Here is a 13678-nt window from a genome sequence, read left to right as displayed (position 1 = left end):
CACAAATAAAACCGCGTCCCACTATAATAAAAGTCAGATCAGATCTTTCTAACCTGAGTTTTATTTCTTCTTCCTCAGGTTTGGAGTGCCTGTCGTCTGTGGCTGGATGGACAAGGCCAAAGAATACAGAGGGAAGTTATTCCTCCTCTTCATCGCTACCATCATCTTCATCCTCTGTTTCACTATGAGGACACCCAGGAGTTGGGATGAGGTCCTCCCAAAGCCTCATGGGCCCCCTCAGACCTGCCCGTCCTGGGTCTCCACACAGACCATCACCCCCCTCAACAACACCAGGCACCTCCTGGTGTCGGCCTACATGGACCAGAGAACCAGCGGCTACGATATCCGCATCATCGGCATGTTTAAGAAGGACTCCCTGCCCACGCTCTACTGCTTCTTCTGCTGTGCAGGACACTTATCGACTAGATCCACTCCAGCATCAGTATCTCCTCACTATGATAACTTTGGCTTCCCGTTTATCACCACCGACGTCTTGTGTCGGATCCCTCCGAGCTGCCAGGCCACACATGTTAGTCTGCAGACGGAGCAAACAGAGGGACTGAACCACACATGGCTGCCTATCAGGAACCTGAAGGAGGAGGAGCAGGAGGAGAATAAGTTCAAGTATAACTTCACCGTCTGCATCTCCAGCCTGTTTGGAGAATATAACAACGTGCTCCAGTTTGCACAATCTCTGGAAATGTACAGGTGAGAACAGCAACAAGACAACAAACCAGTCAGACCAGCGTCATAGTTTACTGTTGGTGTTACTGTTGATGTGGAGTTAGGGATGGGTACCGAATTCGGTACTTTTATAGGTACCGACCGAATTCCGTCGGTACTACCGAGTACCGATTCATGTAAAATCAAACGGTACCATGTTTCGGTACCTAAACGGCGTTAACTTTAAACTGATCATTGATTTCAACCCGTTTTCATTTGACGTCTTTGATTAACAAGCGTGCTGACGATCGCACTATTTTTTTAAATGTATTTACCTCCTCGTCTGGTCCTGTCTGCTCACCGCGGCCACTAGCTGCTGCCCTCTTCCACCGCGGAACAGAGACCAACAGCCGGCTCTAGGTCTTCTAGCCGCCAGCTACTATCTCTCCAATGTCTCTACCCGGGCTTGGCCTTCGTCTGCCTCCAGATTGGACCTTCCTTACTCCGTTTGCTCTCTCCATTCTTCTGTAGAGCAGTCATTAGCAGCTAGCAGCTAGCTGCTGCATCTCTGGTCCTCCGCTAATACTCCGCTCTTCAACTCAGGAATATTACCGGCCACTTTACTCCAAACTGCCTCGCTGAAATTAAATCCCTCAGACTCCTGCGTCATCCTCGATATGTGCCCAGAGCAGCCCGACTCAACTTTGTTTATTCCAACCATGCTATGCCCACAATACTGTCTGACCGGTGCTGCGCCGCACAGCTACGACGTCATCACAACAAATCACACGTGCACTTGCAACTTTTTTTTTTTTTTCTCCGTGCACTTGCCACCTGAGAGCGCTCCTCTGCATCCTTTGATAACACTGCAACCTTCATGTTACAAAATGCACGTTCACTCAACAATAAAGCACTGCTCATCCTGGATTTTATATTGTTTTGATATATTTTTTAAAGTTTATATTTTGAGAAATAAATATGTTACGCAAAAGTACCGAAAATTGGTACCGTTGAGTACCGGTACCGATTCCCAGGTACCGGGTATCGGTACCATATCGATTCAAATGTGAAAGGTACCCATCCCTATGTGGAGTAGAGACATTATATTATATATTATTATTATTATATTATTATTATATGTATGAAGTTTGAACTATTTTGAACTAGAGCGAGGCATTATGTTGATATTATCAATATCATGATGTAAGACTAGATATCGTTTATAGATCGTAATACGGCATTAGTATTACATATACACTACTGGTCAGAAGTTTTAGAACACACCAACTTTTCCAGAATTTAATTGAAAATGATGCAGTTTAATGTCTCAGTGTACTCTGAAATTAATGCACATTTGCAACATTTAAAATTCTTTATTGAGCATGATAGTGTTTTGAAAGTAAAAAAAAGATTCAAAATCACATTTCATGTTGGACTAAAGGACTAAAAAAAGACACAAAATGACCAAAAAAAGACACAAAATGACAAAAAAGACACCAAAATGACTAAAAAAAAGACACCAAAAGACACAAAATGACCAAAAAAGACACAAAATGACTTACAAAGACATGAAAAGAATTCAAAAATGGACAAAATAGCCCAAGACTCCATAGAGTTAAGTTGTTAACCCATTTCTTGTTCCCTGAAAAAGGCCTACTTGTATAATTCTGAAATGTACATTATTTTCCAGTTTTGGTTAAGCTTACCTTTTTTTATTTACCTCTGGCAGTTCACCACTTACCTTTGTACCCTTTCAAGCTGTTCATTTGACTTGAACTGCTTGAATTTCAATAAAAAACTGGAAAAATTGGGCTGTTCTAAAACTTTTGACCGGTAGTGTATATATATGTGTGTATATACATATATATATATATATATATATATATATATATATATATACATGCATGCATACATACATAAATACATATGGGCTACTATTCAAACAAATATATACAATAATAATACAAAGGATAAAAGAAAAACATTGCAACCCAATCCAACATAACTGCTTAGACTATAACACTTGGGTTATTATAGCCGTCTGAGCGCTTCATGCCAGGCTCCAATCAAACTCACCGCTGATGATGAATGTCATCATGTGTTGACAGGAAAGAGGCAGAATAGAAAACCGCAAAACCAACTGGGGCAGTGGGCGGGGCATCAAGCTCACCGGGGCCCAAGGGCGGATATGTTTTTTTAAGGGCACGTGGACCAAATTCCTGCCCTGGTATATGTATATATGTTAGAGCTGAAAATGACCAAAAAGAGACACAAAATGAGGAAAAAAGACACAAAATGACAAAAAAGACACAAAATGACCAAAAAAAGAACAAAAGACACAGAATGACCAAAAAAGACACAAAATAACTTTAAAAAAAGACACAACAAAAGTCACAAAATGACAAAAAAAGACACAAAAAGACAGAAAATGACCAAAAAAAGAACAAAAGACACAATGACCAAAAAAGACACAAAATAACTTTAAAAAAAGACACAACAAAGGACACAAAATGACAAAAAATGTTATGTTAAACACACAAGACACAAATTAAATCAATTATTATTATCAGGTCATATAGATGAAAAATATACCAACATGGTATTTAAACATGTTTTAAGTGGTGAATACAGGCAGGATGGAAAGATTCAGACATGGAGGAAATATAAAATATTACACAAAAAACCCACAAAATTACTTAAAAAAAGACACAAAATTAGAAGACAGAATGACCACAAAAAATCACAGAAAAAGACACAAAATAACTAAAGACACAAAATGACTAAAAAATACACAAAATGACAAATTGTTACGTTAAACACACAAGACACAAATTAAATAAATTATTATTATCAGGTCATATAGGTGAAAAATATACCAACATGGTATTTAAACATGTTTTAAGTGGTGAATACAGGCAGGATGGAAAGATTCAGACATGGAGGAAATAGAACAAAACTCCATAAAGACACAAAATGACTAAAGACACAAAATGACAAAAAAAAGACACAAAATGACCAAAAAAAGACACAAAATGACCAAAAAAATACACAAAATGACCAAAAAAATATACATAATAACTAAAAAAGACACAAAATGACAAAAAAAGACACAAAATGACAAAAAAAAGACACAAAATGACCAAAAAAAGACACAAAATGACTAAAAAAATACACAAAATGACCAAAAAAATATACATAATAACTAAAAAAAGACACAAAATGACAAAAAAAGACACAAAATAACTAAAAAAAGACACAAAATGACAAAAAAAGACACAAAATAACTAAAAAAAAGACACAAAATGACAAAAAAAGACACAAAATGACAAAAAAAAGACACAAAATGACAAAAAAAAGACACAAAATAACAAAAAAAGACACAAAATGACAAAAAAGACACAAAATGACTAAAAAAAAAGACACAAAATGACAAAAAAAGACACAAAATAACTAAAAAAAAGACACAAAATGACAAAAAAAGACACAAAATAACTAATAAAAAGACACAAAATGACAAAAAAAGACACAAAATAACAAAAAAAGACACAAAATGACAAAAAAAGACACAAAATAACTAAAAAAAAAGACACATAATGACAAAAAAAGACACAAAATGACAAAAAAAGACACAAAATAACTAAAAAAAAGACACAAAATGACAAAAAAAAGTCAGACATGAGACATGGAGGAAATAGCCCAAAACTAATCAGCCCTTTGCTTTGCTTGTCCCCTTGCTGCAGGTTGCTGGGTGTAGACCGGGTGGTGATCTATAAAACCAGCAGTGGTCTGGATGTGGACCGCCTGCTGCAGGTCTACAGCCGGGAGGGCCTGGTGGAGGTGGTCCCCTGGCCCATAGACCAGCACCTGAAGCCCTCTGCAGGCTGGCTCTTCTCCCAGAGCGGGGGGGACGTCCACTACTACGGCCAGCTGACCACCCTCAACGAGTGCATCTACAGGTCCATGCAGAGGTCACGCTACGTCCTGCTGAACGACGTGGACGAGATCATCATGCCCTACAAACACAACCACCTCACGCCTCTGATGGAGACGCTGCAGCAGCAGCATCCAGACGTGGGTCTTTATCCAGAGTCTAAAAACCAGATCAAACAGGAAATCTAAAGGTCTAAAACCAGATCAAACAGTAAATCTAAAGGTCTAAAAACCAGATCAAACAGTAAATCTAAAGGTCTAAAAACCAGATCAAACAGTAAATCTAAAGGTCTAAAAACCAGATCAAACAGTAAATCTGAGGGAAATGATCTTAGATAGAGATCAGATCATTTCACCTGACAAGATTTATTAAATTAAGATTATTAAATCTAGAAATAAGCATGTTGAACGCTTAAAATGTGTCTTAAAAAGACACAAAATTTCCAAAAATGTATGTAAAATGACCACTAAAAAGACACAATGATGAAATTAACTCTTAAAACCAGATAAATTAAAGCTGCCAGCAGTGATGAACTGGCCCGAGCAGAGTATAGCACCTGTACTCCTGAGTGTAGCACCTGATGATTATTTGGTTCTTACCAAGATAAAAAAAAACTTTTGTGTCTTTTTTTGTCATTTTACATCTTTTGTTTCTTTTTTGGTCTTTTTGTGTCTTTTTTGTCTTTTTTTGGTCTTTTTGTGTCTTTTTGGTGTTTTTGTGTGTCTTTTTTGTCTTTTTTTGGTCTTTTTTTGTCTTTTTTGTGTCTTTTTTATCTTTTTGTCTTTTTTTGGTCTTTTTGTGTCTTTTTTTGGTCTTTTTGTGTCGTTTTTTTGTGTCTTTTTTATCTTTTTGTCTTTTTTGTTTTTTTTGTGTCTTTTTTTGTGTTTTGTGTGTCTTTTTGGTCTTTTTTGTGTCTTTTTTTGGTCTTTTTGTGTCTTTTTTTGTGTTTTGTGTGTCTTTTTGGTCTTTTTTTGTCTTTTTTGGTGTTTTGTGTCTCTTTTTGGTCTTTTTTTGTCTTTTTTTGGTCTTTTTGTGTCTTTTTTTGGTGTTTTGTGTGTCTTTTTGGTCTTTTTTTGTCTTTTTTTGGTCTTTTTGTGTCTTTTTGTGGTGTTTTTGTGTGTGTTTTTGGTCTGTTTTTGTCTTTTTTGTGTCTTTTTGGTCTTTTTTTGTCTTTTTTTGGTCTTTTTGTGTCTTTTTGTGGTGTTTTTGTGTGTGTTTTTGGTCTGTTTTTGTCTTTTGTGTCTTTTTGGTCTTTTTTTATCTTTTTGTGTATTTTTTTTTGGTCTTTTTTTTGTAATTTTGTGTCTTTTTACACACAAACAACACAATCAAACACGTTTGATATGATCGCAAACCAAGACTAGGAAAAGACTGATATGAAACAGAGCAGATTACTACCTTAAACTGAACCACTGTAGTCAAGCACAGGGAGAAAGGTAGCAGAAACTAGGTTTTTCCTTGTAGCAAAGGAGAAACATGACTTGTTCCTGAAGAAGAAGCCCAGCTTCATTTTCAGCTTTTTGATGAGGCTCTCAATGTGGGTTTTAAAGAACCTGGTCTCACAGGAATCCATGGAATAGCCACGGAATCACTCAAATTCCCGTGGCTATTCCATGGATATTTGTTCCTATTGGTTTGTTCCAAGTCACGTGACTTTCAAGGTCCCGGCGGTCAGAACAAAAAACATGGCAGACAGTTCTCTCATTTTTAGTGAAAAAATCAATATTTTGACTTAGTTTCTGCATAAAAATGGATTTTGATCATATTTCTAGTGAGAAATATATGTTTTATTTTCTAAATATTCACTCAGTGAATGTACATAATCACTTTGTATGTTGGAATAGCCACGGGATATGACTGTCATTAACTTGCATTGTAGCCAAATCCGTGTCAGTTTCACGGAAATTTGAGTGATTCCGTGGCTATTCCACGGATTCCTGTGAGACCATGTTGGTTTTAAAAGTTAGGCGGTCATCAATTAAAATTCCCAAGTACCTATAATGGTTATATAATGGTTTTATAATGGTTTCCCTGCAAGGAAAATATGCGGTGGAGGATTACTGACCTTCCTGCCGTTGGTGAACATCATAAGTTTAGTTTTAGAGACATTTAAAACAAGTTTCAGGTCGATCAGTTGGGATTCCAAAAGATTAAAAGCAGTCTGCAAATAGTCAAAGGCTTGATTTAGAGCAATATAAAACCGTATCATCGGCATAGAAATGAAATTTGGCATTGGGAACATTTTGACCCGGCACATCAACAGACACTGAATAAAATTGGACCCAAGACCGAGCCCTGAGGAACACCAGAAGAGACATTTAAAATACTGGAAGAGCAGCCAGATTAAAAAAAAAAAAACTTTAGATTTAGAAGTGTTAGATAATTTATTTTTATAATTATGTGCGAAAAATGTGCAGATTTATGAGAAAAAAGTGGAGAAAAAAAGCAACTTTCTTCTCGCAGATTCACCACTTTAAATCTCATCAATCTGCACATTTTTTCTTGTAGATTTGCCACTTTAATCTCGTAAACTTTTCACTTCCAAAATGAGGTCCCCATGTCTCTCTGTGAGGTCGTAGAACCACATGGATTTCTTCCAGCTAATCAGCAAAGATCAGGGGAAAGATCAGAGAAAAAAGTTGCAAATTTACTAGATTAAAGTGGCAAATCTACAAGAAAAAAGTTGCAGATTTAAGAGATTTAATGTGGCAAATATGTGCGAAAAAAGTCGTAGATTTAAGAGATTTAACGTGGCAAATATGTGCGGAAAAAGTCGCAGATTTAAGAGATTTAACGTGGCAAATATGTGCGGAAAAAGTCGCAGATTTAAGAGATTTAACGTGGCAAATATGTGCGAAAAAAGTCACAGATTTAAGAGATTTAACGTGGCAAATGTCTGCGGAAAAAATTGCAGATTTAAGAGATTAAAGTGGCAAATATGTGCGAAAAAAGTTGCAGATTTAAGAGATTTAACGTGGCAAATATGTGCGAAAAAAGTCGCAGATTTAAGAGATTTTAAGTGGCAAATGTGCATGAAAAAAGGTGCAGATTTAAGAGATTTAATGTGGCAAATATGTGCGAAAAAAGTTGCAGATTTAAGAGATTCAAAGTGGCAAATGTGCATGAAAAAAAGTTGCAGATTTAAGAGATTTAAAGTGGCAAATATGCATGAAAAAAAGTTGCAGATTTAAGAGATTTAACGTGGCAAATATGTGCGAAAAAAGTCGCAGATTTAAGAGATTTAACATGGCAAATGTCTGCGGAAAAAGTTGCAGATTTAAGAGATTCAAAGTGGCAAATATGTGCGAAAAATTTGCAGATATAAGAGATTTAAAGTGGCAAATATGTGCGAAAAAAGTTGCAGATTGAAGAGATTTAAAGTGGCAAATATGCACGAAAAAAGTTTTTGTTTTTTTTACACATTCTGGCTGTATGTAATATCCTCCAATATTCTCTAGGGTTGAAATTAGGAATTTGCAAGTATTTCAATGAGTGTCCTATTAAGGGTTAATAACCTAATTTAATAAATCTTGTCAAGGTAAATTATCTGTCCATGCAGCAAGATCATTTCCCTCAGATTTACTGTTTTATCTGGTTTTTAGACTAAACACCTTTTTTGTAGTGCAGTTTGCATTGGAGAAAGACTAATAACATTAAATGTTAGTGTTATATATGATTTTTATTAACGTTTACATTCTGTATGTATTCTGTATCACATCCTGCAGACGGGAGTGTTCCTCATTGAGAACCACATCTTCCCCAGGAAACATTTTGAGCCCAGTGGGAGGTTTCACCTGCCTCAGTGGAAAGACGTGCCGGGGTTAATATTCTGGAGCACATCTACCGGGAGGAGCCCGACAGGAAGATCTACCACCCGCACAAGATGATAATCCAGCCAAGGTAGGCTGGATTATCTGACTAAAAACTGTCGCAATGCAACATGGGACTTTTCCAGAACTTTGAAATCATCACTAAAATGACACAAAATGACAAAAAAAGACACAAAATGACTAACAAAAGACACAAAATGACAAAAAAGACGCAAAATGACTAAAAGACACAAAATTACCTAAAAAAGACACAAAATTACCAAAAAAAAGGCACAAAATGACAAAAAAAGACACTAAATTACTAAAAAGAGACACAAAATTACCTAAAAAAGACAAAAAGACACAAAATGACTACAAAATGACTAACAAAAGACACAAAATGACAAAAAAGATGCAAAATGACTTAAAAAGACACATAAAGACACAAAATGAGAATAGATGTTGGGACTTTATCTTTATCTTTACTTCTCCTGACTGCTGCAGCTCTGTTCAGCCTGTCAGAGACGCTTCGTTTCAGTGCCTGTCTCTTTAATTACAGCCCACCTCCTGAAAAAGCCCGAAAAAAAACGAAAAAAGACACAAAATGACAGAAAAAAGACACAAAATGACCAAAAAGAGACACAAAATGAGAATACATGTGGTAGTGTCGCAATGCAACATGGAACTTTTCCAGAACTTTGAAATCATCAATAAAATGACACAAAAGACACAAAATGACCAAAAAAAGACACAAAGACACAAAATGACTACAAAAAGACACAAAATGACACAAAATGACAAAAGAGACACAAAATTACCTAAAAAAGACACAAAAGGACTAAAAAAGACAAAAATTACCTAAAAAAGACACAAAATGACAAAAAAAAAGACACAAAATGACTAAAAAAGAGACAAAATTAGCTAAAAAAAAGACGCAAAATGACTTAAAAAGACACAAAAAGACACAAAATGAGAATAGATGTGGGGACTTTCTCTTTATCTTTACTTCTCCTGACTGCTGCAGCTCTGTTCAGCCTGTCAGAGAAACTTCGTTTCAGTGCCTGTCTCTTTAATTACAGCCCGCTGTGTCAGCATCACTTATCTGAGCTTTCCATGGAAATGCAGCAGAGTGTATCATGCATTTTTGAATCTGCACAAACATGTTCCAGTCAAGGTTATTATAGTGAACAAAACAAATGTACTGCTCTCAGCCTGTGTTAAATGCAAAAATGGCTGCTAATCCATTATTTATTAGGATTTACAGCTGATAACACCGATAGTAGTGATCATACACGATCACAGATCAATCATCCTCATTTATATAGATGATCTTTGGCTGATATAGTTTATGGTGTCATATTAGGTGGGTTGTGGTGGCTGGCTAAAATGACAAAAAAAAAGACACAAAAAGACACAATGACTAAAAAAAAGACATAAAATGACTAAAAAGGCACAAAATGACTGAAAAAGACACAAAATGACTTAAGAAACACACAAAACGACAAAAAAAGACACAAAATGACCAAAAAGACACAAATTGACAAAAAAAACCCAGAATGACTGAAAAAGACACCAAAAGACACAAAATGACAAAAAAGACACAAAATGACTAAAAAAAGACACAAAATGACTAAAAAAGACACAAAATTACTAAAACAGACACAAAATTACCTAAAAAAGACACAAAATGACTAAAAAAAGACGCAAAATTACCTAAAAAAGACACAAAATAACTAAAAAAAAGACACAAAATAACTAAAAAAAGACACAAAATGACAAAAAAAGACACAAAATTACTAAAAAAGACGCAAAATTACCTAAAAAAGACACAAAATGAGCAAAAAGACACAAAATGACTAAAGAAGACACAAAATGGCCAAAAAAAAGACACAAAAAGACACAAAATGACAAAAAAAGACACACAATGACTTAAAAAAAGACACAAAATGACAAAAAAAGACACAAAATGACTTAAAAAAACACACAAAATGACAAAAAGACACAAAATGACTAAATAAAGACACAAAATGACTAAATAAAGACACAAAATGACTGAAAAAGACACAAAATGACAAAAAAAGACACAAAATGACTTAAAAAAAGACACAAAATGACAAAAAAAGACACAAAATTACTAAAAAAGACACAAAATAACTAAAAAAAGATACAAAATTACAAAAAAAAGACACAAAATTACTAAAAAAGACACAAAATAACTAAAAAAAGATACAAAATTACAAAAAAAGACACAAAATTACTAAAAAAGACCCAAAATTACCTAAAAAAGACACAAAATGACAAAAAAAAGACACAAAATTACTAAAAAAGACGCAAAATGACTAAAAAAGACACAAAATGACCTTAAAAAGACTGACTCATTTCTGTCTTTGTGCGTCTCAGGTTGGTGGAGCGGACGTCGGTGCATGAAGTGTTAAAGTCTTCTGGAGAGCGGGTCAAAGTGCCGATGGACGTTTGTCGCATCATTCACGTCCGCGTGGCTCTGCAGGGCTCGTTGACGCGGGAGCAGCTCCGCGAGGACACCAGACTCTGGGACTTCCAAGAAAAACTGATTCCCAACGTGGACAAAGCTCTGCAGAGAGCCGGGCTGCTGAGCCCAGAGACACAGATCTGATGGACGGACATGTTGAATGGGACCTTCACCAGCTGGGACATTTAATAACATCTGAGTAAAATCTCAGTAAATGTTGCCTTATTTTGCACTAAAGGGCCACCAGACTCCCTGCACTGCAACAACTGTTTAAAGAAATGCACTGAATTGAATGATAATATTAATATTAAACTTTATTTGTCTATCAACTTTCATACAAAACATGCTGCTCAAAGATTAAATGCATACAAAGAAAGCAGATGATATGGAAAAATCAGCTAAATAACACATTTAAAGACCGAAAAAGCCATTTAAAAAGAGTAGCCGTCGCTAACTGCACAATGTCTGCTGCTGATCATAAACAAACCAACATGGCTGATTGTGCACACTGTAAAAAAAAATTTAAAAAGTTTGTAGAAATGACAGTAAAACACTGTCAAATTGCATCAGTCATGAGGCTACAGAGCTAACTGTTAGCCTGTTAGCACATACACACTGTACTGCTACAGAGCTAACTGTTAGCCTGTTAGCACATACACACTGTGCTGCTACAGAGCTAGCTGTTAGCCTGTTAGCACATACACACTCTACTGCTACAGAGCTAACTGTTAGCCTGTTTGCACATACACACTGTACTGCTACAGAGCTAACTGTTAGCCTTTTAGCACATACACACTGTACTGCTACAGAGCTAACTGTTAGCCTGTTAGCACATACACACTGTGCTGCTACAGAGCTAACTGCTAGCCTGTTAGCACATACACACTGTACTGCTACAGAGCTAACTTTGCCTTTGCAGGATCACTATGAACGCTCTAAGGTAAAGAGCTAGCACAGATATCTCCAGCAGTTTAGCGGTGGATTTGTGGGACCACACGATGAAAGGGGCTTATGTTTATTGTGGTTTATGACTACTTGCTGCTTCCCGTTTTTTTTACAAATGGTGCGTGTTGTTGTGGCGTCGAGTACTACGTCACATCCTGCTTAGTGTTCTATTCAATCAGTAACCAGGCTTTTTTCAGGGGAGGAAAAAGACCCTGCTAGGACAGCTCGTATTCAGATTAGGGGCGTTTTGGCGAGTGAGACCCGCCTCATTCCGAGTGGTGTTATTAAAAGGTTAAGTTAAAAAGATATGTTTTTAAGGGGTCATCCCTATGTTCCCCGGGTCCTATTTTCCCCGTTTTTCCCAAAAAGGGTCCTATATGTTCCCCTGTAGCAATACATAGCGGGGAACATAGGAGCCTTTTTCTGAAAAAGGGTCCTATTTGGCCCATTTACCATGGAATTTGGCAGTAATGGTGGAAAAAGTAACAGACCGGGGAATATAGGACCCTTTTTGGGAAAAGCGGGGAATAAGGGTCCTATGTTCCCCAGTCTCATAATAATAATTTAAATTTATTTGTATAGCACTTTTCTTAACCCTTTGATGCACAACATGGGTCTAAAGTGACCCAATATGTATCAGTTTTTATATTCTATATCTTTGCAATAAATTATTTTCATCATTCAGTATTCCAGGTTTTCCTCAATTAGTTTGTTTTTGATCATCATACATCCTAATTTTATGTTTTCCTTTATTCATTTTTTAATAAAATCCCTTTTTGTGTCACTACTCTTCTAATGCACATGGGTCAAAAATGATCCATATCCATTTTTAGCTAAATAGCTTGCTAAGCTAACTACTTAGCTAACTTCTTGGCTAAGTATTAGCTAAGTAGCTTGTTAAACTAACTACTTAGCTAACGTCTTGGATAAGTATTAGCTAAGTAGCTTGCTAAGCTAACTACTTCGCTAACTTCTTGGCTAAATATTTGGCTAAGTAGCTTGCTAAGCTAACTACTTAACTAACATCTTGGCTCAGTATTAGCTAAATAGCTTGCTAAGCTAACTACTTAGCTAACTTCTTGGCTAAGTATTGGCTAAGTAGCTTGCTAAGCTAACTACTTAACTAACATCTTGGCTCAGTATTAGCTAAATAGCTTGCTAAGCTAACTACTTAGCTAACTTCTTGGCTAAATAGTTAGCTTAGCAAGCTACTTAGCCAAGTAGTTAGCTATGTAATAATACAAAAAAACGTTTTTTCTTCATAAAGTATGAGAGGCAACATGGAAATAATGATCAAAACAAGATATTTAATGCATACTTGAAATATTAAATCATAAAATAAGTTAGAAGAAACACACAGCAGCATTAAATAACAAATGGGGAATGAATGAGGGTCATTTTAGACCCATGTTGTGCATCAAAGGGTTAACAAAGTTACGAAGTGCTTTACAGGCAAAAGATAAAAACATAGTGGATGACAGAAACAATTACAATAAAACAACAAAGCAAAGTAAAGTGCAATGCAGACAAGTTGGAATTACAAATGTCAAAACATAGAAAGTGGCACGAGCTGGAGGAGAAACCAACCAAGAGATTAAGGAGTTAAAAAGGCTTAAAAGATTTTTTAAAAAGTTTCCAGTTGGGAAACAAAGAGGGGAACATCGACACGCTCCTGTTTTTAAGAACTATTTAATAAGTCTGCCTCTCTAATGTGTTCTGTTTTACAGTTTGGGAGCAAAACAATCTCCAATCTTCTGTTTGGAGTTGTTTTGTGTCATTTTGTTTGCTTGTTAACATGTTGTTCAGTGTTCGGTTGGACTCATCGGTGTGAGCGGTGACGTC

At 36.0% G+C, this 13678-nt stretch overlaps 1 pseudogene; it reads left to right on the top strand.

The window, feature by feature from the left end:
• LOC131968003 (uncharacterized) overlaps positions 1 to 11220 on the top strand; it is a 39103-nt pseudogene extending 27883 nt beyond the window's left edge.
• The last annotated feature ends 2458 nt before the right edge of the window (positions 11221 to 13678 follow it).

Source organism: Centropristis striata, unplaced genomic scaffold (genome assembly GCF_030273125.1).
Source record: "Centropristis striata isolate RG_2023a ecotype Rhode Island unplaced genomic scaffold, C.striata_1.0 Scaffold_28, whole genome shotgun sequence".
Lineage (NCBI taxonomy): Eukaryota > Metazoa > Chordata > Actinopteri > Perciformes > Serranidae > Centropristis > Centropristis striata.
This window is presented reverse-complemented; position numbering and strand designations above follow the sequence as displayed.